This window comes from Loxodonta africana, chromosome 1, assembly GCF_030014295.1.
Source record: "Loxodonta africana isolate mLoxAfr1 chromosome 1, mLoxAfr1.hap2, whole genome shotgun sequence".
Classification (NCBI taxonomy): Eukaryota; Metazoa; Chordata; class Mammalia; order Proboscidea; family Elephantidae; genus Loxodonta; species Loxodonta africana.
Genome location: NC_087342.1, coordinates 88,367,448 through 88,395,117, shown reverse-complemented (window position 1 = coordinate 88,395,117; position 27,670 = coordinate 88,367,448). Strand labels below are relative to the sequence as shown.

Sequence of the window (27,670 nt, the reverse complement as noted above, 5' to 3'; positions counted from 1 at the left end):
CTTGTCCTAGGTTACTCAGTCAATAAGGTCCAGAGCCAGGGTTTTAGATCCTGTTTGAGTCTAAGTCTGGTTCTCCTGGTGGCTCCACTACTGAGGACTTTAAATTGATGGGCTGTAGGAGAATAAAGGTGTAACTTACAACAATTAAGTCAGAATCTTCTCATGGCCTTGCTGCCAGAGCTCCCCCAAGACAAGGAGCTTCTGGAGTGGTTGGAGCCCCAGGGGATCCTCAGAGTGCGAACTGCAAGCAAACTATGGAGGAGCAGTACAGGTTGAATATGTTCAGAGCTTAGACGTCAGGTAACAGCAGTGATTGTTAGTATTTACTGCTCAGACACTTTTCAGAGTACTTTATGTATATTGCCCCTCACAACAACTTCAAGAGGTGGAAAATTATTTTATTTTATTTCATTTTATTTTTTTTACTGTGTATGAGCTAAAAATGAAACCACAGTAGCCGGAGCCAGAGCCACAGTGCGGGCTGGCGGAGCAGCGTGGGCGGGGTTGGCCCTGGATGGAGGGCCACAGAGCCCGGGGGGGGGGCTGTTCCGGGGTGCAGGCAGGGGCGCGGGGTGCAGAGTGCGGGCGGCGGCTGCAGGAGGCGCGGGACCGGCGCCCGCGGGAGTGAGGCCCTGCTGGCTACCCTACCGCTTCCGCTGCAGCAGGTCGCTTGGCTCTCCAGACTTGGCCTGCCAGGCTCCGGCCGCTCCCTCCTAGGCCGCCTCCAGGGCCGCCGCTGGTGACTGCTCGCCGGGCCTCTGGAGGCTTCACCTGCGCCCTCCCCCAGGACGCGCCCGCGGAACTTCGACCCCTCGGCCCAGGACACGGAGGCCGTGTCGCTGGTCTGGGGGCCCTGAGGAGAGAAGGTGGCTTGGGTGCTCAAGATGGATCGAGTCCGGGCTGGTGCACGACCTCGACGCCAGCGTCGCAGGAGCTGGCGCCGGGCCTACTGCAGGAGCCAGATTGTGGCATTAGCCATTTTCAAGCAGGAAGATTCCAGCCTTCCACTGGATGGTGAGCCTGAATACCCACCCTTTCAGTATGTGATGCGCATTGAGATCTCCGGGCAGTAAGACGGCATGCTGAACCGCTCGCTTGCTTGAATCAAGGTCAGCCTTATGCAATTCGGATGCTGGATAATCGGAAAATGGGAGATATGCCGGAGATGAGTGGAAAATTGGTAAAGAGCATCATACCAGCCGTATTCCACGACACACGGCTACAATGTACAGGGCATCAGCAACTCGGAGGTTGGAAGTGGAAACGCCCAGGAGAAAGACTTCGCGAGGTGGATATCCCAGAGTCTATGGGAATAACTGACACAAAGACAAACCCAAGCCCGTAAAATGTGGGTGAATTTCTTTGGGACCCTGCAAAACGCACATCCGCTTCCATTCAGGGGCCCTGCATCAGCACAGGACTTAGTCCACGGAAGCACGGGGTGAAAAGGGAGCGCCCTTTAGGTTCCAGGTTGACACCTTAAAAAAAAAAAAAAAAACCTTTAAGCAGAATCAAAATGGGGAACACGCGGATCACCTACACGCAGCTAGCTGCCTAATCAAAGTGTTGAAGCCTAAGGGAGCAGACAGAAAGCAAAAAACAGACCGAGGGAAAATGGAGAGGAGAACTGCCACTGAAAACGAAAAGTAGCAGCCGTCCTAGGATACCACAGCCCTCACGGAGTGTTCTCTGTGCCTGATACCCTCACAGCCTAGGCGAGTAACAGTCCTTCCGCATAACCCACTTTCATCTCCCCCCCATAGGGCACCTGCAGTGTCCCAGGCAGCAGTCCTTCTTCCCCAGATCATCAAGGAGATGGCGTTTCACAGGCCTCAGGTGAGCGACCTCAGCCTTCAGCCACAATCCAGGAAAAAGCCATGGCTGCTGAAAAACCGGTAGTCTTCCTATACAAGACTGTTTTCCGATTTTTCAGATGCCGACTTACTAAAACTGACGGCACAGGACTTAGAACAGACTTGTCGTGCCGCCGAGGGAATTCGGCTCTATACTTCACTGAAGTCAAGGTTGGTTCAGCCCGGCTTAACCCTCTGTCCGGGCAGCAGCAGGCGGCAGGCGGTGGAGGCCAGAATGGCAGCGGTGCAGCCCACGTTTATCACACAATCGACTTGGAAGAAAAGCTTGCCTCAGAAGTTGCTCGAAAACTTGCATTGGTGTCTGATATTCCTTTGCACCAAATTAAGCACATTTACAGGCAGGGTCCCGCTGGTATTCACATTTCTGTTAGCGATCAGAAGGTTCAGAGCTTTCAAGATGAGAGTTTTTATTCTCCACAGTAAAGGATGAAAATGGTGGTGGTATCCACCCAATTTTGAAGTGATGTCCTATGTAGATTGAACTATATTCAGTCCCTTAAAAGTGTGTGAAGACTGAATCCAAGAAGTCATGGGATTGAATTTGACCGTACAAAATTTCATAATGAAAACACAAGATGACCTTCAGGTGAGCCGTATGAGAAGCGACTGTCCTGTCACCGCCACCGCCAAGTGTCCTTGTGATAGCAAGCCTGTGGGGACAGAGCGCAGACGGCTCGGAGGCCGCGGTCCGGACAGATCTGCCTACTTCTCTGGCAGAGGCCAGTAGATACAGTTCCTAGAAGCTGCCTTTGCTTCTTTTTACACTGTAGACGGTTTGGAAATGAATGTAAAAACTCAGTGTGGGCATTCACCTTTCTACGACAGTTTAGCTTTTATTGCTTGGAACTTATGCTGACCTGGAGGGGCGGGGTGGGCAGGGGACAGTGCAGTGTGGAGCCAGGATGGGACCTGTCTGTGGAGACGTGTCCTGCTGATAACAAACCACTGGTAAGAGACTGGTGGCCAGGTGAGAGAGGCTCTGCAGCTTCTCGGAAGAAATCGGGTCTAAGGCGTGTGTCGATGGGATCATGGCGGATCACGGAAGGTCAAGTCGGAAGGATGGGCTTGAGGGAAACTGCTTTATGAGGGCTAGCTTGGTGAAAGGATCCGGGTAAATCCTAATAGATGCATAGACTTTTGTGTTTTTGCTTCGTAGCAATGTTACTGAAAACTTTTTGCTTCTGCTTACATTTTAGCATTTGATTTTCCACTTTTGAACCCCCAGCTGCCTTTAAAACTCATGTGGCTCCCCCCCTCCCCCCACTGCTCTGTTTCCTACTTTTCATTTTAAACATTTTTAAAGCCCTGCCCCATGTTGAAAACAAGTGACCACAGCAGGGGAAGAAGTATTACTCCTGATGGCTTCTGACTTGGTGTTAAGGAGGCTCATTGTCAACAAGACAAAATTGTTCCTGGAACACTGTAAACACTAGATGTAGCAAATCAAACACTAAAATGCACCATAAAGACTCCTTACTCCTCCTCAAATATTGAGCTTTAGTACAATGATGGCTAAAGATTCTGATTATTCATTAGAGGCTTTTTCTATAAAAAAGAATGCCTCTATCACAAAATCAAACCCTTGTCTCCCAGTATGCATTCCAAAGGGGATGCACTGTTTTCGCCTCATCTCCTCCCTTCAGCCAAAGCCTTCCCGAAATTCATCAGCAAGCATTTTTAAGGCCTGTGGTGTAGCAGACCCAAGTTTTAAGAAAACCTTATATTCCATTTTAATTATAGTGTGTCTCTGTCCATTTGCCCAGGTGTTTTGGCCTTGAATATGCTGTTTGATCTCCATCTCTGTTCAGAGGGAAATAGGAATGAGTAACTTTGTGTCCGAAATCTCTCCCAGGAGACTAATACAGCAGGTAGAAGTGTTGACATTTTATGATTAATTCATAAAGCGAGTTATTATTTAATACAAAGAAGCACCATCTCATCATATTTCCATCTTCAGTTCCAAAATGTTTGTAACTCCTGGAGACCCTACTGGAGGACAGTTTTCCTTTCCATCATTTCCCCTTTGCTTTGTATGGCCACATGTTCTCTGTACCAATCACTTGGGAAAGTAGTGAACTTCTCTCTTACTTGTGTTAGAGTTTTGCTTGTCTATTTAGCCTTCCTTTCTGGGTCTCAAGATTTATGGAACAGTAAATGCCACTTAAAGCTGTGAGCTGTTTTGAATTCCTCATCAGATTTTAGAAATAAACATAAATAAATACTCATCAATCTCAAAACTACACTGAGTTGTACTGAACATTAGTCTGTCCCAGTAAAAGAGTTCAAATTACGGCACCAGCAAATTTGCTACTTTTAAAAATTAACAGTAGGATGTACACATTTCAGTATAATAAATGTTTTCTGATTGTTCTGAAAAAAATAAAATAAAATGAAAGCACACAGGGGATGAATAACTGGTTTTGGAAAGGTAACTAGTAAGCGGCAGAGCTGAGATTTGAACCAGGTGGGCTGACTGCAGAGGACATGCACTGACCACATCCCACCACCATCACTCTGCTGGGTATGTGAGGCCAAGGGGGGTCAGAGGGAGTTCTGCTATGGAGCTCTTCGCTAACAACCTCTCTTCTAGAGGCACCAGAGGTAGAAATGGAAGTATGGTGAGGTGATGGAGGGAGGGATCCCAGGGTTCCAATCACATGGAGAGAAATAGCTTGTTAATTCTATCAAGATTTGGGGCCCCACAGCCCACAATTAACCACTGGCACTAATGATGGTTAAGAAGGGAGGGGAGGATCCAGAGGAAATGTGGCAGCAGCAGTGCTCCCTGTGGTGAAAAATAAAGTTCACCCACTGGTCCTGTCTGTCACTGGGAAGTATCAGGTCATGGTTCTCTTCTTACCACCACCTCCGGAGTGTGTTCTGTATTTCCCGTATTTTCTCTCAAGCCTGTAATGTGCTCACCCAACACCACTTTACTTGATTTTTTCTCTCCTCCCTTTTAAGTTGAAGTATAATTTGCACAACGAAACACACAGATTTTAATGCACAGTTTGCTGAGGCTTGACAAGTGTACACACCTAGGTGACCACCATCCTAGTGGAGACACAGAACATTTCCATTACATCATGCCCGTTTACAATAACCACCACTTCTCACTCTTGGTCCTGGCAACTGCTGATGTGACTTCTATCATTTTGCACTGCTTTGCCTGTTCTAGAACTTCATATAAATGGATTCATCAAGCACATACTCTGTTGTGTTTGGTTTCTTATACTCTGCACAGTATTTTTGAGATCCAGGCATGTTGTCTTGAGTATCAGTAGTTAATTTTTTTCTTTTTTAATTGCTGAGTAGTAGTCCATTGTATGAAGATATCACAATTTGTTCCTCCATTCACCTTTTGGTGGATATTTGTGTTTGTGGTGGTTTTAAAGTAGATCCCCAAATTCTCTGATGCTCCACTCTTCACAAGATAGAATGGATTAGGGTGATTTCAGGGACATAGTATTGCTCTGGGCTAGAGCTAGGGAAGGTGGAGGGCTTCATGCCTTGGGAAGAGTTGTGAATAGGTCCTGATTTGGGCTAGAGGTCCCATCAGAACTGGATGCAGTACAGCCAAAAAGCTGCTTGAGGAGTGATACATGTTTTAGATCATTGCTGGGCATCAATCCTCACATAGCCAGGCAGGGCTGCTAAAAGTTAAAATCATAAAATTGCACTCTCTGAATTCACTAATTTCTATGCAATATGGTTTTTTTTTTCTTGTCCAGCTTTCCTTAAGCTGGATAGTAAAATTTTCTTTTGAAAACTGGTAATTCTGTCTTTGCTGAACCAAGAGGGAAAGTTTTCTTTAATACAAATTCAGTCACGGATGCAAAGGAGAGTGCTGCCCCCTAGTGGTGGAGTATGTGAATGGCAGCGACCTAGAGGAAGCAGACAGCATCATGCTGAGTAGGCTACCCTCTTCTCCTTTTGGTGATTTTCTTTCTTTTAATTTTTATTGTGCTTTAAGTGAAAGTTTACAAATCAAGTCAGTCTCTCATACAAAAATTTATATACACCTTGGCATATACTCCTAGTTGCTCTCCCCCTAATGTGACCACACACTTCTCTCCACTCTCTTTTTCTGTCCATTCAGCCAGCTTCTGACCCCCTCTACCCTCTCATCTGCCCTCCAGACAGGAGATGCCGACATAGTCTCAAGTGTCTGCTTGATCCAAGAAGCTCATTCTTCACCAGCATCTTTTCTACCCCATTGTCCAGTCCAATCCCTGGCTGAGGAGTTGGCTTTGGGAATGGTTCCTGTCTTGGGCTAACAGAAGGTCTGGGGACCGTGACCACTGGGGCCCTTCTAGTCTCAGTCAGACGATTAAGTATGGTCTTTTTACAAGAATTTAGGGTCTTCTTATGGTCTGTTTACTTTGAACTGAAGATTGGACTGACCTGGTGTCCAAAGGATCATTTGGAACATGTCAGCCAAGCTTCTGGCTGCCAAGCAGGTGCTCTCAGAGAGAGGTGATTCAGCATACAGAGACAGCGTGGAGTAGCTGGGCAGGGGCATAGACTTTGGTGCCAGGCTGCCTAGGTTTGAATCTCAGCTGTGCCACTCACTAGCAGTATAACTTTAAGTAAGTTACTGAACTTTTCTGTTCCTCAGTTCCCTAATCTCTAAAATGTGGATATGAATAGCAACTAACTCATTGGGTTGTCTGAGGATGAAATATGTTGTTGTTGTTGTTAGGTGCTGTTGAGTCAGTTCTGACTCATAGCAACCCTATGCACAACAGAAAAAAACACTGCCCCCAGTTCTGCTCCATCCTTACAATCGTTGTTATGCCTGAGCTCATTGTTGCAGCCACTGCGTCAATCCACCTCCTTGAGGGGCTTCATCTTTTCCACTGACCCTGTACTCTGCCAAGCATGATGTCCTTCTCCAGGGACTGATCCCTCTTGACAACATGTCCAAAGTATGTAAGACGCAGTCTCGCCATCCTTCCCTCTAAGGAGCATTCTGGCCGCACTTCTTCCAAGACAGATTTGTTCGTTCTTTTGGCAGTCCGTGGTATATTCAATATTCTTTGCTAAGACCACAATTCAGAGGCGTCAACTCTTCTTCGGTCTTCCTTATTCATTGTTCAGCTTTCACATGCATATGACGTGATCGAAAATACCGTGGCTTGGGTCAGGCGCACCTTAGTCTTCAGGGTGACATCTTTGGTTTTCAACACTTTGAAGAGGTCTTTTGCATTAGATTTGCTCAATGCAATGCATCTTTTGATTTCTTGACTGCTGCTTCCATGGCTGTTGATCATGGATCCAAGTAAAATGAAATCCTTGACAACTTCAATCTTTTCTCCATTTATCATGATGTTGCTCAATGGTCCAGTTGTGAGGATTTTTTTTTTTTTTTATGTTGGGGTGTAATCCATACTGAAGACTGTGGCCTCTGATCTTCATTAGTAAGTGCTTCAAGTCCTCTTCACTTTCATCAAGCAAGGTTGTGTCATCTGCATAATGCAGGCTGTTGAGTCTTCCTCCAATCCTGATGCCCCGTTCTTGTATTATTTGTTCAGCATATAGATGAATAGGTATGGTGAAAGGATAAAACCATGACGCACGGCTTCCCTGACTTTAAATCACTCAATAACCCCTTGTTCTGCTCGAATAACTGCCTCTTGATCTATGTTAAGGCTCCTCATGAGCACAATTAAGTGTTCTGGAATTCCCATTCTTTGCAGTGTTATCCATAGTTTGTTATGATCCACACAGTCGAATGCCTTTGCATAGTCAATAAAACACAGGTAAACATCCTTCTGGTATTCTCTGCTTTCAGCCGGGATCCATCTGACATCAGCAATGATAGCCCTGGTTTCATGTCCTCTTCTGAAAGCAGCCTGAATTTCTGGCAAGTTCCTTGTTGAGATATACTGCTGCAGCCATTTTTGAATGATCTTCAGCAAAATTTTGCTTGTGTCTGATATTAGTGATATTCTTCTATAATTTCCACATTTGGTTGGATCACCTTTCTTGGGAATAGGCATAGGTATGGGTCTCTTCCAGTCAGTTGGCCAGGAAGCTGTCTTCCATATTTCTTGGCATAGACAAGTTAGCACCTCCAGCGCTGCATCTGTTTGTTGAAACATCTCAATTGATATTCCATCAATTCCTGGAGCCTTGTTTTTTGCCAATGCCTTCAGAGCAGCTTGGACTTCTTCCTTCAGTACTATCGGTTCCTGATCATATGCCACCTCTTGAAATGGTTGAATATCGACTAATTGTTTTTGGTAAATATGATGATATATAACTTAGAAAAGTGCATGGCACATAGTAAGGACAATATAAATGTTGACTGTTATTATTAATATTATTCTGTGTAGGGAGAGATGATATTAGTAAAGCATTTCAATAAAAGAATTAAGAGAACTTGCTGATTCCAAGGTTTCAGCCTCAATTACTGGTGAGTGTTGGAGTTGAGGACAAAGTAAGCTTTGTTTTGGATATTTTAAATTTGAGGTGATTGATCATATAGTATAAAGGCCTTCGAATCAGTTGGTGACACAGGACTTGAGATATTGGACTGGGATTATAGATCTGATTATCACTAACAAAGGTGAGGGTGAAGCATAGGGCAGTTCACTAAAAGAAAATGTAAATTTATATCCAGCATTTTATATGTGTTCTTATTTCATTCCTAGAATAACTCCTTAAGGTAGTATTATCCACATTATAATACCATTAAGAACCAGTGAGGTTTAGTAACTTCTTTGAGATTACACAGCAGGTAGTGAATTAGAATTTGAATCTATCTATTCTTTTTTTTTTTTTCATTCATTTATCCATCCAACAGACATTTATTCTTTGTCCGCATAGGCTGAGCATAGTGAGGGATGGTAAGGATTAAGGGAAGAATGAAACCTGGTCCCGTCCTCAAGGGTATTAGGTAGAGCCCAGGTCTGTCTGTCTTCAAAGCCTAGGTTGATCCACCATACCACACTGGCGATGTCTTTTGCATACCCCACTCCCCCATGTCTCCAGAAAGTCGAACAGAAAAAAAATGAGCAGAACATGGGAAACAAAGGTTTTTATTGATTTTTCATTCATCTATTCATTCCTTCATTAGAGTGTGTGTGTTAAAACATTCTGAACCCAATAGTGGTGTTTGTGTAATTCCCCTGTGTCTTACTTGTGCCTTGCCAAGAGGTATCCACTGAGCCTTTTCTTATGGGGTTCTGGGAGGCTAGGAGGGGCAGAACGTGATTTTCCCCGTTACGTGGAAGTTGTTTCTAAGACGTTAAGCAATGTAAGAAGAAAAGAAAAAAATTTTTTTTTTCTATGTACCTATGGTTATTTGGCCAAATGGTAACTTATTTTGCCAAGTGTAGAAATTCGGGTCTCTTTGCCCTTTTCTTGACAAAATTAAAAGGAGCTACCATTCTTTTTAGCTTCCTGGGGAAAACAAGGTAGAGGTCAGGGGATATGAAGGTAGGGATTGAATGATGGACTTCCAATATGTGAAGGGTATTCCTGCAGTCCCCAGTCTCCACTGAAAATCCTCTAAGATGCAGTGGACTGACAACACACCAGGATGACACACTAAAAAGAAACCTTCCTTGTTGACAGGGAGGTGTGAGACTAGGGGGAGAGTGTGAGAAGGCTGGGGCTTTATTTTTTCTGGGATCTTTCAGAATTAGAAGAACTGTTAGGTCCTGAGTTACCTCCGTGGAGAAAATCTGAAGGATGAGAGAACATCAATGCAGAAGGGTTCCCACATCTGGAGAAACAATTTCCCCTTTGTGTGCCAGACAAGGAGGAGGAGGTGGCAAATACCTTGCGAAATGTGGCTGTTCATTCCCCCTCAGGGACACATTCCCTGATTTATGGTTCCCTGCCATTCCTCCTGGAAACCCTGGTGGCGTACTGGTTAAGTGCTACAGTGAAGGTCAGCAGTTCAAATCCACTAGGCACTCCTTGGAAACCCGATGGGGAAGTTCTACTCAGTCCCATAGGGTCACTATGAGTCAGAATTGACTCTATGGCAATGGGTTTGGTTTTGGGGATTTTTGCCCTTCTTTCTCCACTTTTCCCAACTCTTGTCCCCATTCCTTCCTTCTAGCATCACCTCTCTGTCCTCTGTCTGGCTTTGCACCTTCTTTCTGTGCCTCCAATCCCTGTTCATTCTGTAGCTCATGTGTCAGTTCCAAGGTTGCCATGGCATGCCTTCCAGAGAAGAGGAGGGTGGTATTGAAGACGGAGGAAGGAGTGTGTTCAAAGGATCCCCAAACAATGGTGGCCTGTCAGTGGTGTGGGGGCACAGAAACAGAACTGCCAGTAGAGCGAGGTGGTGGAGGACCCAGGAAGCCCCATGTTGTGGGCCTGGTTTTCTGAAGCAGTGCCTAAAGTATGGGTTCAGGTGCTCATGGTTTACTGAGGGGGAGGGGGAATGGTTCAGGGTCTCTGAAACAAACCTGCAAGGAGGTTAGTGGAACAGGATAGGGAAGGGGAAGTGTTCAGTGAGGATTGGGTCTCGGGTGAAATCTAGTGTTTGGCTAATCTGGTGCTGACTCAACCCCTTGAGGAAGGAGGTGGGCTTTAAGCAGGGTTGTGAGTCTAGCATAGCAGCCAACACTCAGAGCAGATGGATGGTGAGTGCACCACCCTGCCAAGTGAATCTGGGTGGACACCCACATGTCCAATGCACCCAGACTCTAGTTAAAGGTCAATTGGCTTTGCAAAGAAGTGCATGATTTATTGGAAGCTTTGTGCACCCACCTTTCTTTCTTCCCCCATTTTCTGTTTTTCCCTCCTTCCCTCTTATTTTTCCATTCACATTTCTTCTACTGGTTCCCCCATTCTGTTCTTTTGGCTTTCCTTCTTCTTTTCCTAATTTCCCTTTTAATTTCTCCCGTTCCCACCCCTGCATCTCACCCACTCCTTTTCTCACGCCGTTCCTCCCTCTCCTTCCTCCTGCCCCTTCAAAACTCCTGTGCTCCCACCCTCTAAATTGTTTTTCTTCCTCAAGAAAGAGGAGCGAGTTTCCGAACTGCACCATCAGTTCCAGTCTCCGCAGCAGCTCCTCTCCATGCACCACCCCTTCCCCCGTCACCCCCGGACCCCTCTGGGGGCCTTTCCAGGGGCCCCTCTGAGCCCCCTGACCGGCTTAGCTGTGATGGGAGTTGGGTTCATTTGCTGTACAAGTGAGGGAGGTGTAAGGGGGAACAGGCCAGTGGGAGAGGGCAAGGGAGGATGGCAGGGGTGGGGACTCAGGAGGAGCAGGGGATCCTTACTTAGCTTTCCCAACTTCTACCTCACTCCCTATCCTGACCCCCCTTCTGAATCTCCTGTGAATATATTCCAACACATCAAGTTTTCTTCCAACTTCATCTTTTTTAAGATACCTACCTGTCCTTGGAAACTCTATGGGGCAGTTCTACTCTGTTCTATAGGGTCGCTATGAGGCACTGGGTCTGGGTTAGCTGTCTCACAGCCTTTAGTCCTGCCACGTGTGGACTGGCTGCTGTCACCAGCATCAGGCTGACACCCTGGATCACCTTCACCTCATCCTGAGCATCCTTTGTCTGTGTTGTGCCAGCTCACCTGTTCCCTGGATTCTATGTGTCCCCCCTCTTTTTTGGTTTTGTATATCATTTTGGTTTCCATTTCCTCTACATTATCGTGAACGTGGAAAGTAAAATGTTAAAATCCTAACCACCTGAAAATGTCTTTAGGCTACCCTAGCAGTTATTCACATTCTGGCTTGGTATAGAATACTGTATTAAACATCTTTTTCCTTTAAATTTGGAAGCCATTGTTTACATGCCTTTTGGCTTTAAGAGATGCTCTTTTTTGTTGCGTCTGGATGTTTTCAGGATCTTTTATTTCCTACACTTTTCCTAAAATTTCATTGTGATGTATTCTTAGTGTGGGTTAACTATCATAAGAATTTGTACATGTCTGTCTGTAAACTCTAAGACATTTTTTGAATTATTTTTAATTATTTTCCATCTCCATTCCTGTTGAAAAGTATATTATAATGTTGTTGGAATTCCTTGACAGTCCAATATTTTTTGGTCATTTTACTGTGCTTTACGTCAGAGTTTACACAGCAAATTAGATTCCCATTCAATAATTCACACACAGATTGTTCTGTGACATTGGTTGCAATCCCCACAATGTGTCTGCACTCTCCCCATTTCCATCCTGGGTTTCCTGTTTCCATTCATCTGGTCTCCCTGTCCTTGCTGCCTTTTCATCTTTGCTTTTGTGCAAATGTTGCCCTCTTAGTCTCATATAGTTGATTGTTCTAAGAAGCAAATTCCTCATGGGTATTACTGTTTATTTTATAAGCCTGTCTATCATTTGGCTGAAAGGTGATCTTGGGAGTGGCTTCAGGTGCACAATAGAAGGTTGTCTAAGGTTCTTAGCTTCCGTGATTCCTCTGGTCTCCATCAGACCATTAAGTCTGGGCCTTTTGATGAATTTGAATTTTGTTCTACATTTTTCTTTCACTCTAACTGGGACCTTCTATTGTGCTCCTGGTCAGAGTGGTGGGTTGTGGTAGCCAGGCACCATCTAGTTCTTCTGGTCTCAGGCTGGTGGAGGCTCTGGTTCATGTGGACCACTAGTCCCTTGGATTAATTGCTTCCCGAGTCTTCGGTTTTCTTCACTGTCCTTTGCTCCAGGTGGGAGGAGATCAATAGTTGTATCTTACATTGGCCACTAAGAAGCTTTTAAGACTCTAGATGCTACTCACCACAGCAGAATGTAGAACATTGTGTTTATGAATAGTCTAATATTTTAATAGTCCTTTCCTGTTCACAATCCCTTTTACATTTTATACTATCTTGTGGAAGTATGACTTTTATCACCCAGTTCATCTATTGATTTTTCATTTCTATGATCATATTTTTAATTTCCAAACAGTTATTTCTTGTTCTCTGATTGAATATAACGGTATACAATTTTGTTCTTATTTCATCATTTTAATGAGTCATTGATACAATTTTTGGAAATCCTATATCTGTGAGTTTGTACTTGCCATAAGAAGTTTTAAATTTTTATACATAGTCAAAACTGTCATCAATTTATCATTATCTCTGTGATTTTTCATCTTGGGTCCTGCTTTGAGAGTCTTTCTCTTCATAATTGTAAAAATTTCATGTATATTTTCATCTAGGTACTGATGATGAGGAGAGAGGGATCTGATAGTCAAGGAAAATGAAATGATTTGAATTTTGAAGGAAAGGGATCAATAATTGGTAAATAAGTAAAGAATTCTAAGGTGGTATAATTTTAAGCTTTGAATCTCTTATTTCATAATTTTAAAAACATAACTGCAAAACCTACAGGGCATTTCAAAGCAGAATGAAGAACACCAAGGTCACACGACAGCTAAGAGCCCAAGAGACAGAAAGGGCCACATGAACCAGAGACCTACATCATCCTGAGACCAGAAGAACTAGTTGGTGCCGGCCACAATCGATGACTGCCCTGACAGGGAGCACAATAGAGAACCCCTGAGGAAGCAGGAGATCAGTGGAATGCAGACCCCAAATTCTCATAAAAAGACCATACTTAATGGTCTGACTGAGACTAGAGGAATCCCGGTGGTCATGGCCCCCAAACCTTCTGTTGGCACAGGACAGGAACCATCCCCGAAGACAACTCATCAGACATGAAAGGGACTGGACAATGGGTAGGAGAGAGATGCTGATGAAGAGTGAGAGCTAATTATATCAGGTGGACACTTGAGACTGTGTTGGCATCTCCTGTCTGGAGGGGGGATGGGAGGATAGAGAGAGTTGGAAGCCAGCAAAATTGTCACGAAAGGAGAGACTGGAAGGGCTGACTCATTAGGGGGAGAGCCAGTGGGAGTACGGAGTAAGATGTATATAAACTTATATGTGACAGACTGACTTGATTTGTAAACGTTCACTTGAAGCTCAATAAAAGTTAAAAAAAAAAAAAAAGAAAAAAAAACCTATAGGGCATTTAGTATGTGTGGTACCTGTAAGTATGTCCCATGAATAAATGAAGAGTTATTTCCCCCTAAAGAAAACAATAACAATAAAGAGTCTTGGTAAAATAAAAACAAGGATTGGCACTGGCGATGGGCCTTTTTGAACATTTGTAATCTTGAGGCGATAAATCCTGTTTTGGTTCATGTCTATACAGACCAGTTGTTAAATGTCTTTTAATGAACCTTTTATGGGGCACTCTGTATTTTAAGGATATTTCTAAGACCCACATAGACAAATCCATGGCTTTTAATAAAGAAAATTTAATAGGGAAACGCTGATGGCGTAGTAGTTAAGTGTTACAGCTGCTCACCAAAAGTTCGGTGGCTCCAATCCACCAGAAGCTCCTTGCAAACACTATGGGGCAGCTCTACTCTGTCCCATAGGGTCGCTATGAATCGGAATTGACTCGAGGGCAGTGGGTTTTGGTTTAATTTTAATACACTTCCATCTGTAAATCATACTGTAACATGGATATACAGTTTCTTCATCACAGAAAGTTCTATTGACAGCACTGCTCTTGATGGTTTATGGACCTCAAGTCAGGTGCCTTAAACTCATTTATACTGAGGGGCCCTTATTATTTCTCATACAGATTGCATCAGATTTTCCAACTGTCTGGCATATGGATATACATCAGTTGGTGTGTAACAAAACCAAACAGGTCATGAGTAAATCTCTATCTGGTGGCTTCAGGCAAAAATGTTCCCAGTTCCAAAGGGAAACATCATTCCTTCCTCCTCAGTTTTCTCACTGAGCACACTCTCTGGCATTAAATTTTTGGGGGGTAAGTTCTCTTCTAGAAGAGCCCATGGGAAGAGGCCTAAGCTAAGCTTTGGGAGGCAGACAGTCCAGCTCAGGGAGAGGAACACTGGGAGGTGAAGAGGAGGCAAAGAGGCTATGGATATTTAGGCAGCTCCCTGGTTTACTCAGAACCGCAGTTTTCAAAGTGTCATCTGTGGAACTCTAGGAGTCACTGAGATCCTTTCACAAGATCCATGAAGTCAAAATTATTTTCATAACATTACTGAGAAATTATAAGTATTTCTCATTCTGTTGATATTTGCACTGAGGGAAATCAGCTGGGAAGTTACCAAGGATCAAGGCTGTGTCAGCAAACCACAAGGAAAAAAACAACAGCTTTGAGACAGAGTCCCCATGTGGTGTACTAAAAATCAAGTTTCCTTTGCCTGGCTTCCTCCCCAACAGTGCTGTATTGAAAAATCATTTCCTTTGTTGGGCTCTGTCCACTCCCCCATCCTCTCCTCACCCCCAGCTTTGCATCTGAATCCTGGTTTTGCTTGGAGGTTATATGTAAACCCCATTGTGCCTGCATAGTATGATTAAGAATGTTGCTGATGTAACTTGTAAGAGCTCCCTACTTGTAAACCCCTTTAAAAGTAACTTCCTGCCCGACCCTGGGAGCAGTCTTGGCAGCAGCATCTCCTACTGAGTCCTTTTCCTTCTACAAGGAAATAAAGGTGCCTTGCCTGTTCTCCAGGAAACCCTGGTGGCATAGTGGTTAAGTGCTATGGCTGCTAACCAAAGGTTCCGCAGTTCAAATCCGCCAGGCACTCCTTGGAAACTCTGTGGGGGCAGTTCTGCCCTGTCCTGTAGGGTCGCTATGAGTCAAATCCACTGGGTTTTTTTTTTTTTTTTGCCTGTTCTCCTACCTTGGTTTCTCATTTACTGGCCAATATGAGTCATGCGGAGAAAGAACCTGGGCTTTCCTACCAGGTAACAGATTCACTTAAAGATGTACTGATGGAAGCAACAGAAGTCAGTAACTTTATTAAATCACCATCCTCGAGTCCACATCTTTTAATACTCTGTGTGGTGAAGTGGGAAGCACATATAAAGCACCTCTATATCCCAGAGTATGATGTTTGTCTCAAGGAAAATAATCTGCGTGAGCTGAACTAGCCTGTTTTTTTTATGAAATATCATTTTTACTTCAAAGAAGGAATGACAGAGAAACTGAATATTTGGCACGTTCTCTAAAATGAAACACACTTAGCTAATGACACAAACTTCAAGCAACCCAACTGACAGTATTGCTGCCAATGATAAAAAGCAACCTCTCAAGAGATTAGAATATTGGAAAACTTGAATCCACCACAAGTGTGACAGCTTTCCAAAACAAAAAAAGCTTTTCTGCTGGGATCAGAGGTAACACTAACAAATGTGACTTTTTGATATTTTGTAATGAAATGTATCAACACTGGAAGCTCCACATACCAAGTGAACCAATGCATCACTTATAAAAACAACAACAACAACTCATGCTTTAGTGCAAGATTCAGTGTGTCAAGATGGTCCTATGGGTTTTAATGAACAAAATAAGAAATATTCAGTAACACGGTTTCTAGTTGCAACTAACCTTTAAGAAACTACCACTTCTGTAGCTTTAGCGAAGTATCAAAGATGAACACTCACATTGAGTTGGAAAGGCTATTAAAAATACTCCATCCTTTTCCAATTCATATTTGTGTGACACTGAATTTTTTTTTTAATATGTCTCAACCAAAATAACAGACTGGATGTAGAAGCAGATATGAAAATCCAGAAGTCTTCTACTGACACAGGTAAGGAAGACACGCAAAAAATGTAAAATGATCCATTCTTCTCACTCCACTGTTTTAGTTTGGATAATATTTATTTTTCATGAGAATATATTATCTGTTAAGTTTAATGGGTTATTCATAACATTTAAAATTACTTTAAAATTTTAATTCGCTATCAATTTTTCATATGGTGAATATTGGTAGATATAACCCACATAAACAAAATCTCATTAATTCCTCAATAATCTGTAAGAGTGAATAGAAATTCTAAGGAGCCCTGGTGGTGCAACGATTAAGCTCTTGGCTGCTAACCCAAAGGTAAGAACCCACCCGTTTCTCTGCAGGAGAAAAGACGTGGTGATCTGCTCCTTGAAAGATTACAGCCTAGGAAACCCTATGAGGCAGTTCTACTCTGTCATATAGGGCAGCTATGAAGCCACTCCAGGGCACACAACAACATAGAGAGCCTGAAACTAACAATTTTGACTTAAGCAGGTCCTGGGTCCAGGACTCAAGGAGACAGTGCAGCAAAGAAGGGTCGGTGCAGGAGGAGAGGGGTCAGGGCAAAGTCCCAGTCCCGGGGCAGGCACTCAGGTCCGATGGCGGTGTCAGGGGTGGGGTACCCTAGTGTTGGGGATTCCCCGTCTCCTCAGAGTTTCACTTTTCTTTCTCACAACCTGTGTCAGTCAGCTCCTTCTGCCTGGACACACATGGCGTCACCCCAGTTGTCACTACAATTGGGTCTCCGATTTCTGGAGCAGCCAATCACCGTCACCGCGGTTATAAGGTCGGTTCGGGGGGCCCGGACGCAGTTTCTCCCTAGAACCCCAGCACCGGGGTCATGGTACCCCGGACCCTCCTCCTGCTGCTCTCGGGGGCCCTGGCCCTGACCCAGACTCGGGCGGGTGAGTACGGGGTCGTGGGGGGGAAACGGCCTCTGAGGAGGGAGGAGCGAGGGGACCGCTGGGCGGGGACGCAGGACCCTCGGGGAAGCCGCCACCGCCCAGAGCCCCCACCCCGGTCCTACACCCCGGCCCTGCTCCTTCCGCCACCCCTTCTCCGTCCACGAGCCCCTCACCCCTCACCCCTCCCCGCCCCCATCGACCCCGGACCCGGGCCCGCGCGGGGAGGGAGGGGTCGGTGGTCTCAGCCGTTCCCCGCCCCCAGGCTCCCTCTCCCTGAGGTATTTCAGCGCCGCCGTGTCCCGGCCCGGCCGCGGGAAGCCCCACTTCATCACCGTCGGCTACGTGGACGACACGCAGTTCGTGCGGTTCGACAGCGACGCCGCGAACCCGAGGATGGAGCCGCGGGCGCCGTGGATCGAACAGGAGGGGCCGGAGTATTGGGACCGGGAGACACAGATCCAGTAGAGCAAAACACAGACTGACCGAGTGAACCTGCGGAACCTGCGCGGCTACTACAACCAGAGCGACTCCGGTGAGTGAGTGACGCCGGGCCCAGGTCTCAGGTCACGGGTCCCCTCGTCCCCACGGCCGCGTCGCCCCAAGTCCCAGGGTCCGAACCTCACCCTTTCACTTCCGAAGAGCCGCGGGCATTTGCTGCAGTTTCATTTTCAGTTTAGAACCGAATGGGCTCGGACTAATGGCCATACTGACTCCATGGGCGGGGATAACTCCCGGGAGGGGAGGGGGTGACCGCGGGGGCGGTGCTGACCTGGGGGCGGGGTCAGGGTCTCACAAGGTCCAGAGGATGTTCGCTTGTGAAGTGGGTCCCGAGGGGCACTTCCTCCGCGGATACCATCAGTATGCCTACGACGGCGCCGATTATCTGGCCCTGAACGAGGGAGGACCTGCGCTCCTGGACGGCGGCAGACACGGCCGCTCAGATCTCAAAGGGCAAATTCGAACTGGTCGGGGTGGCGGAGCATAAGAGGGCCTACCTGGAGGGCACATGCGTGCAGTGGCTGGGCAAATACCTGGAGAACGGGAAGGAGACGCTGCAGCGGGTAGGTAAGAAGGGCCACGGGGCGCCTCCTGGTCTCCTCTAGGGCTGGGACTCTTCCCTCAACTGGTGTCCCACAAAGAGGGTAGGAAAATGCAATCTACGCCAGAATACCTTCCTACCATGGATCAGGAAAGGGAGAAGTCCCAGATCCTGTACCAAAGAGTGATTTGTCCAAAGCGTTCTCCATTCTCTCAGGGACAATTAGCGTATTCAGTCTCGCTGAGGATAAACGGGGAGGTGATCCCTGAAATAACAGATCAGCTGTCTCCTTTGACCCTGCGGCGGCCTTGGGAACTAAGGGGGACTCCTTCTCTCAGCTGTTACACTCTGCCCCACATCCAATGTCCAGGTGTCTTGCATCTCTGCCTTCACCCGGGTCAGGGCCAGAAGTCCCTGTTTTCCCCATCAGATACCTGGAACCTCCTGTCCTGGGCTGTCCCACCCTGATCCTAGAACTTTCCAAGGAATTGGAAATTATCCCAAACCCCTGGTCCACGCTGCTCTCTGGATTTTGCCCTTTATCCCCCTCTCAATGCCCTGTGTATTCTCTGATGTTCACATATACCCTGTGAGAGGTATCAGAAAGTTCCTAAATTTTTTGATTCTTTAACCCAGACCCCCCAAAGACACACATGACCCACCACCGCATCTCTGACCATGAGACCATGCTGAGGTGTTGGGCCCTGGGCTTCTACCCGGCGGAGATCACCCTGACCTGGCAGCGGGATGGGGAGGACCAGACCCAGGACATGGAGCTTGTGGAGACCCTGCCTGCAGGAAACGGGATGTTCCAGAAGTGGGCAGCCCTGGTGGTCCCCACTGGAGAGGAACAGAGATACACATGCCGTGTGCAGCATGAGGGGCTGTCTGAGCCTGTCACCCTGCGATGGGGTAAGGAGGCAGCCAAGGGTGGAGCCTCTTCTTAGGGAAAGCAGGAGTCCTGGAGACCTCCAAGGAATCAGCGCTCCTCATTTCCCTTCTCTTTCCAGAACTGTCTTCCCAGGCCAGCACCCCGAAAATAGGAGTCGTTGCTGGCCTCCTTCTCCTTGGAACTGTGGTCCTTGGAGTTGTGGTGGCTGGAGCTGTTGTGACGTGGAGGAAGAAGAACTCAGGTAGAAATGGGGATGAGGTCTGAGTTTTCTTGTCCCACTGGGGGTTTCAAGTCCCAGGTAGGAGATTTGCTCTACCTCTTTACAGGTGGTACCATCCTCGCACATGCTGACACAGTCTGGGACCCTGTGTGCTAACAATGACCCTTTTGTAAAGCACATTTGAGAATGAATGGCAAATCTCTCACCTTAATGGTTTCTGATTATGGCGACCTGATTCCCAATAGTCACAGGTCACAGGGGAAACTTCCTGCTGAGTAGAGACTTCCAAGAGGGTGGTTAGTTCACTCCCTGCACATCTTTGCTTGTATTTCCTTATCCTGACCTGGGTCTGCAGTCACAGTTTTGGACATGTCCCTGGGGTCCAGGACTAGCCGGTTCTTCTAGGACCTTGTGGTGTTGTCTCCCCCAATCTCACTGAATGCTTTCTTCCCACAGGTGGGAAAGGAGGGAGCTACACTCAAGCTGCAAGTAAGTACGGAGAGAGGGAGGCTGATGCTGAGACCTTTGGGCTAATGTAGATGGGAGCCTACGGGGAGCCCATGATTCACATTCCCCTAGTCTCATCTCCTATGGGCTCTGACCAGATCCTGTTCTTTTCCAGGCAGCAACAGTGACCAGGGCTCAGATGTGTCTCTCACAGCTTCTAAAGGTGAAACCCAAGGAGGCCTGACATGGAGGAAGGTTTGGGACAGAGAGGGCATGACTGGGTCATGGGGATTCTTTGAATTTTGATGTTTTGATCATGTGTTAGGCTTTCAGGGTGTCAAAAGTTAAAGTGACTGACCTGAATTTGTTCATGATTATTTTCTTCTGTAGCATGAGACAGAAGCCATGTGTGGGACTGAGTGATACAAGATTTGTTCATGCCAAGCTTTGTGATTCAAGAACCCCTGACTTCTCTTTTTGCAACTGGCCTCTGAATGTGTCTGCGTTCCTATGAGCATAATGTGAGGATGTGGGGAGACTGCCCACTCCTGCCCACCAGATCTCCTTCTCTACACTGATCATGATTGATATTCCCTGTTCCTGCAGAGGTGGGCTGGAAAGTCTCTATCCCTCACATAACATCCTGTCACTGTGATCTGCAGTGTTTCACTTTTCTGTGGAAAATGAGACTCTGAGAATGAATTTGGTTATTTATATTTTTGCTATGAGTTGGGGTTGATGGAATTAAAGGAAATGAAAATTCTGAAAATTGAAGAGAGAAATGCAACCCTGAGAATGTTCCAGAATCCATGTGTTCACTGTCCTGAGTCTGTCATAGGCAGGGTCGGGAGAGGGTGGTGGAGGAGCTGAGCACAGTCGGGGCATGTACACAGTCAGTGCTTGGGAGAGTGTGGGCTTTGATGTGGTCACTCCATGGTTGGGTCATCTTTGCATCTCTTTTGTCCTTTTCCCTTCAGTAGAACCTTGTCCCACTAGGACATGTGGTCACAAGGACTCAGGTATCACCTGGGCCTTGTCTCCAAAGCTCTGGGCAGTGAGGGCTCTGTGTGGCTGGGCTAGCCTGGGCTCATGTCCAAGCCTGGCCCTTCGCCCCCATCATTTGTATGATTATTTTTTGTGTGTTTGGTTTTTTAGAAGATTATGCCTGTTATTGTTCTTGTGTGTAAGTTCTGGTCTCATTTGCTCTGGGTGTCCCCCGTCTCTGACAGCTGCAAGAGTCACTTTGTCAATGTCCCACAAGACTGAGGGCAGCTCCTGCACACAGGAGTCTCTGTGGTAATGAGAGATGAATTTTCAGACTTGTCCAGATCCTGCCCTCTTTCTAGGGCCGTTCCGAGAGTGAGTCTTGTCATTTTTTCCCTAACCTTTTTTAAGGGGGAGTCAAATAGTTACTCATCTTAGATAAATTTTTGTTTTGTTTCCATCCTTTTTAGCTCCCCCACCCCACTCTCACTACCCTTAGCTTTATAACCCTAGTGCTGGCTCCACTCCATTCCAAACTTATGAATGCATCAAGCAGAGGCTAATTTCAATTCACTGTTGGTTGTAATATATTTACCCATCAGCCAAAGGACCATTCTTCCATGAAGATGAAAATAAAATTGTGTGCTGTAGTGTGCCGAAGGATGGGTGTCTTGGTCATCTACTGCTGCTCTAAGAGAAATACCACAAGTGACTGCTTTAACAAAGAGAAGTTTATTCTGTCACAGTCCAATAAGCTACAAGTCTAAATTCAGTACGCTGGCTCCAGTGGAAGGCTTTCTGTCTCTGTTGGCTCTGGAGGATGGTCCTTGTGATGCAGCAGCCTCCCCTTGGTCTGGGAGCATCTCAGTGCAGAAACCTCAGGTCCAAAGGACATGCTCTGCTCCTGGTGCTGCTTTCTTGTAGGTATGAGGTCCCCATGTCTCTCTGTTTGCTTCTGTGTTTTATATCTCAGAAGAGATTGGCTTAAGACAGAACCTGGTCTTGTGTATCTCATTGATATAACTGCCACTAATCCATCTCATTGCATCGGGGCCTAGGATTTGCCACATGTAGAAAACTCACATAAAATAGTGGACAATCATACAATACAGGGAATCGGGACCTAGCTGAGTTGTTTGATATTTTTGGGGGACAAAGTTGAATCTATGACAGTGGATGTAGGGGAAGGGAAGGGGTAGAGGGAGGGAGGAGATAACAGCCCTTGTGAGAAAAGTCCAGGTGGCGTTAATGTCAATGTGAGTGGATGTTGTGTTGCAGCTACCACAAAACAGTTTTTGGTCTAAGACTACGTTAATAAAGACAGTGCCTCTAGAATAGGGAGGTGGTCTACACTACATTGATCATTCATTCTACTGACATTTGTTGAGCGATTACTATACAACACATTATTTTTGCATCTGGGAAACACCAGTTAATTAAGAACAGAAAGTGCGGACTTGTGGAGCATATGTTTGAGCACAGAGAGATATAGTCTGTAAGCACAGTGTATTATTTTCCTTGTTGCTGGAACAAATTACCACAAGCTTGTTGTTAGTTGCTGTGCAGTTGATTCCAACTCCTAGCGACCCTTTGTACAATAGACCGAAACACTGCCCGATTGGTCCTGCACCATCCTCACAATCTTTTTAATGCTTGAGCCCATTGTTGCAACCACTGTGTTAATCCATCTCATTGAGGGTCTTCCTCTTTTTTTGCTGACCCTCTACTTAAAAAGTGTGATGTCCCTCTTGATAACATGTCCAAAGTACACAAGACGAAATCTCACCATCCTCGCTTCCAAGGAGTATTCTGGCTGTACTTCTTCCAAGACAGATGTGTTTGTTCTTCTGACAGTCCATGACATATTCAATATTTTTTGCCAATAGCATAAGTGAAAGGCATCAATTCTTCGGTCTTCCTTATTATTGTCCAGCTTTTGCATGCATATGCGGGGATTGAAAATATTATGGCTAGGGTCAGGCACACCTTAGACCTCAAAGTGACATCTTTGCTTTTTATCACTTTCAAGACGTCTTCTGCAGCAGGTTTGTCCAATGCAATATGTTGTTTGGTTTCTTGGCTACTGCTCCAAGACTGTTGATTGTGGGTCCAAGTAAAATGAAATTCTTGACAACTTCATTATTGTCTCCATTTATCATGATGTTGCTTATTAGCTGTTTTCTGTCCAAAAAAAAAAAAAGAGGATTTTTGTGGAGGTGTAATCCCGATGCCACATTCTACTTCATATACTCCAACTTCTCAGATCATTTGCTCAGTGTAAAGATTGAGTAAGTATGGTGAAAGGATACAACAGTGATGCACATCTTTTCTGATTTTAAACCACTCAGCATCCCCATGTTCTGTTTGAACGACTGCCTCTTGGTCTTTGCACATGTTCCTCATGAGCACAATTAAGTGTTCTGGATTTCCTGTTCCTGTCAGTGTTATTTATCATTTGTTATGATCCACACAGTTGAATGCCTTTGCATACTGAGTACTATATAGGTAAACATCTTTCTGGTATTCTCTGCTTTCAGCCGAAATCCATTTGACATAAGCAATGATAGCCCTGGTTTCAAGTCCTCTTCTGAATCTGCCTTGAATTCTGTCACTTTCTTGTGGATGTACTGCTTCAACTGCTTTTGAATTATCTTCAGCAAAATTTTAGTTGCGTGTGTTCAATAATTTCCACATTCTGTTGGATCTCCTTTCTTTGCAATGAGCACAAATATGGATTTCTTCTAGTCGATTGGCCAGGTAGCCGTCTTGCAGATTTCTTGGAAGTGACATAAACAAGTGCGTGCTTCTAGCGTTGCATTAATTTGCTGAAACATCTAACTTGGTATTCTGTCAGTTCCTGGGGCGTTCAATGCAGCTTGGACTTCTTCAGTACTGTTGGTTCCTGATCGTGTACTACCTCCTGAAATGGTTCAACTTCAACCAATTGTTTTTGGAATAGTGACTCTGTGCATTCCTTCCATCTTCTTTTGATGCTTCCTGTGTCTTTCAATATTTTGTTCTTAGAATCCTTCAGTATTGCAACTTGAGACTTGAATTTTTTATTCAGTTCTTTGAGCTTGAGAAATGCTGAGTGTATTCTTCCCTTGTGTTTTTCTCACTTCAGATGTTTGCGCATTCAACTCTCATGTTTTCGTTTGTCTTCTAGAGCTGCCTTTTGAAATCCTCTGTTCAGCCCTTTCAGTGATCATGTCCTCGTATGCTTTAGTTACTCGACATTCAAGAGCAGGTTTCAGAGTCTCTTTTCATACCCATTTTGGTGTTTTCTTTGTTTACTGTTTTTTTTTTTTTTCTAATGACCTTTTGCTTTCTTCATGCATGATGTTCTTGATGTCATTCCACAGCTCATCTTGTCTTTGGTCACTAATGTTGAATGCATCAGATCTATTCTTGAGATGGTCTCTAAATTCAGGTGGCATTCACTCTAGGTCATACTTGGCACACACTTACCACAAACTTAGTTACTTAGAAATAACACAAATTTATTCACTCATAGTTCTGGAGGTCAGAAGTTTAAACTGGGCCTGCAGGGCTGCATTCCATCTGGAAGCTGTAGGGGAGAATTCCATTCTTGCCCTTTCCATCTTCCAGAGCCTGCCTACTCTCCTTGGCCCTCAGTCCCCTCTTCCATCTTCAAAAGCAGCAGCTTAGAATCTCCTTTCTGACATCTGATTCTTCCCTTACATATTCTTCTCTAACTTTGTCCTTCCTGTCTCCCTGTTATATACATTTTGTGATTACTTCACTGGATCCACCAAGATAATCCCAGGTAATTATCTAATCTCATATTCTAAAGTTCAAATGTCCCTTTTGTATATAATGTAACATGTTCACAGGTTCTACGGATTAAAATGTGAACATCTTTGGTGATTCTTTTTCAGCCTAACACAGAAGTAAATAAGGAAGGTGTTTACGTGAGAAGATGGTAAGTGCTATGAGGAAGGTGACACAGAGTGTGGATGTGTGGGACCAGGAAAGACAGCTGTTTGAACTTGGATGGGCAGTGTGGGCTTCATTAAGAAGGTGACCTTTGAGGGAAGAGTTGAAGGACATGAAGGAATTAATCATCAGAATGGCTGGGGAAGTTCTTTCCAGGCAGGGGATCATCCATTGCAGATGCACTAGGGAAGGTGCATGTGACAGTTTTCTGGGTTCAGCGAGGAGGCCAGTGTGGCTGCAGCAGAGACATTGAGGTAAGGTCAGAGATGTGGCCAGACCATGTAGGGACTAAGGATATTGGAAGGGTTTTGACTTTTACTCTGGGTGAGATGGGGAGTTACAAAATAGTACTAGAAGAGAGACAGTGTAGGACTTCTTTTAAAAAGGATCACTATGGGAGGCTTTCCTGAGAATAGAACTGAGAGGTGAGGAGTGAGCAAAAGAGTGGGAAAACAGTAGAAATTCAGGCCATTATTTGAGATGGTGTTTGCTTTCTTGGGTGTGAGCAATGAAAATAGTGGGAAGCGAATGGATTATGAATATATTTTGAAGATGGGGTTTACAAGATTTTCTAATGGACTGAATTTGAAGAACAAGAAATAAAGAGTCAATGAGGACACCAAATACTATGGTCTGTGCAAATAGAATCAGTGGAGATGGGGGAGACTCCAAAATAAGCATGTTGAGGAGGGGGCATCACAGGCATGCACTTTAAGAAATGTTGAGTCTGAGATGTCTCTTAGAAATGCATGTTCTACTTCTGACTGTGTTAGTTTAGGTAGGTAGTGTTTTTCCAGGAATTCATCCATTTCTTCTACGTTTGCAAATTTGTTAGAGTACAATTTTTCGTAATAATCTGATATGATTCTTTTAATTTCAGTTGGGTCTGTTGTGATGTGGCCCTTCTCGTTTCTTATTCAGGTTATTTGTTTCCTTTCCTGTATTTCTTTAGTCAGTCTAGCCAATGGTTTATCAATTTTGTGAATTTTTTCAAAGAACCAGCTTTTGGCTTTGTTAATTCTTTCAATTGTTTTTCTGTTCTCTGATTCATTTACTTCAGCTCTAATTTGTATTACTTGTTTTCTTCTGGTGCCTGATGGATTCTTTTGTTGCTCACTTTCTATTTGTTCAAGTTGTAGGGACCGTTCTCTGTTTTTGGCTCTTTCTTCTTTTTGTATGTGTGCATTTATCGATCTAAATTGGCCTCTGAGCACTGCTTTTGCTGTGTCCCAGAGGTTTTGATAGGAAGTATTTTCATCCTCGTTGCATTCTATGAATTTCCTTATTCCCTCCTTAATGTCTTCTATAACCCAGTCTTTTTTCAGGAGGGTATTGTTCAGTTTCCAAGTATTTGATTTCTTTTCCCTAGTTTTTCTGTTATTGATTTCTACTTTTATTGCCTTGTGGTCTGAGGAGATGCTTTGTAATATTTTGATGTTTTAGATTCTGCAAAGGTTTGTTTTTTTTTTTTCTAGAGAAAGTTCCATGTGCGCTAGAAAAAAAAGTATACTTTGCAGCAGTTGGGTGGAGAGTTCTGTATAAGTCAGTGAGGTCAAGTTGGTTGATTGTTGTAATTAGGTCTTCCGTGTCTCTATTGAGCTTCTTACTGGATGTCCTGTCCTTCTCCGAAAGTGGTGTGTTGAAGTCTCCTACTATAATTGTGGAGGTGTCTATCTCACTTTTCAATTCTGTTAAAATTTGATTTATGTATCTTGCAGCCCTGTCATTGGGTGTATAAATATTTAATATGGTTATATCTTCCTGATCAATTGTCCCTTTTATCATTATGTAGTGTCCTTCTTTATCCTTTGTGGTGGATTTAAGTTTAAAGTCTATTTTGTCAGAAATGAATATTGCTACTCCTCTTCTTTTTTGCTTATTGTTTGCTTGATATATTTTTCCATCCTTTGAGTTTTAGTTTGTTTGTGTCTCTAAGCCTAAGGTGTGTCTCTTGTAGGCAGCATATAGACGGATCGTGTTTCTTTATCCAGCCCGAGACTCTATGTCTCTTTATTGGTGCATTTAGTCCATTTACATTCAGCGTAATTACAGATAAATAGGTGTTTAGTGTTGTCATTTTGATGCCTTTTTATGTGTGTTATTGACAATTTCATTTTTCCACTTACTTTTTTGTGCTGAGACGTTTTTCTTTGTAAATTGTGAGATCCTCATTTTCATAGCATTTGACTTTATGTTTGTTGAGTCGTTACATTTTTCTTGGCTTTTATTTTGAGTTATGGAGTTGTTATACCTCTTTGTGGTTACCTTAATATTTACCCCTATTTTTCTAAGTAACAACCTAACTTGTATTGTCCTATATCGCCTTGTATCCCTCTCCATATGGAAGTTCTATGCCACCTGTATTTAGTCCCTCTTTTTGATTATTGTGATCTTTTACATATTGACTTCAACGATTCCCTGTTATGAGCATTTTTTTTTTTAATTAATCTTAATTTGTTTTTGTGATTTCCCTATTTGAGTTGATATCAGGATGTTCTGTTTTGGGACCTTGTGTTGTGCTGCTTTCTGATATTATTGGTTTTCTGTCCAATTTCCTTTAGTATTTCTTGTAGCTTTGGTTTGGTTTTTGCAAATTCTCTAAACTTGTGTTTATCTGTAAATATCTTAATTTCGCCTTCATATTTCAGAGAGAGTTTTGCTGGATATATGATCCTTGGCTGGCAGTTTTTCTCCTTCAGTGCTCTGTATATGTCATCCCATTGCCTTCTCGCCTGCATGGTTTCTGCTGAGTAGTCTGAACTTATTCTTATTGATTTTCCCTTGAAGGAGACCTTTCTTTTCTCCCTGGCTGA

The 27,670-nt window shown here is 44.5% G+C and overlaps 2 pseudogenes; both read left to right on the top strand.

Moving 5' to 3' along the window:
• The first annotated feature begins 514 nt into the window (after positions 1–514).
• LOC135232825 (upstream-binding protein 1-like) lies at positions 515–2,416 on the top strand (annotated as a pseudogene).
• Positions 2,417–18,122: 15,706 nt separating this feature from the next.
• On the top strand, positions 18,123–20,539 carry LOC135230811 (patr class I histocompatibility antigen, A-2 alpha chain-like; annotated as a pseudogene).
• Positions 20,540–27,670: the final 7,131 nt, after the last annotated feature.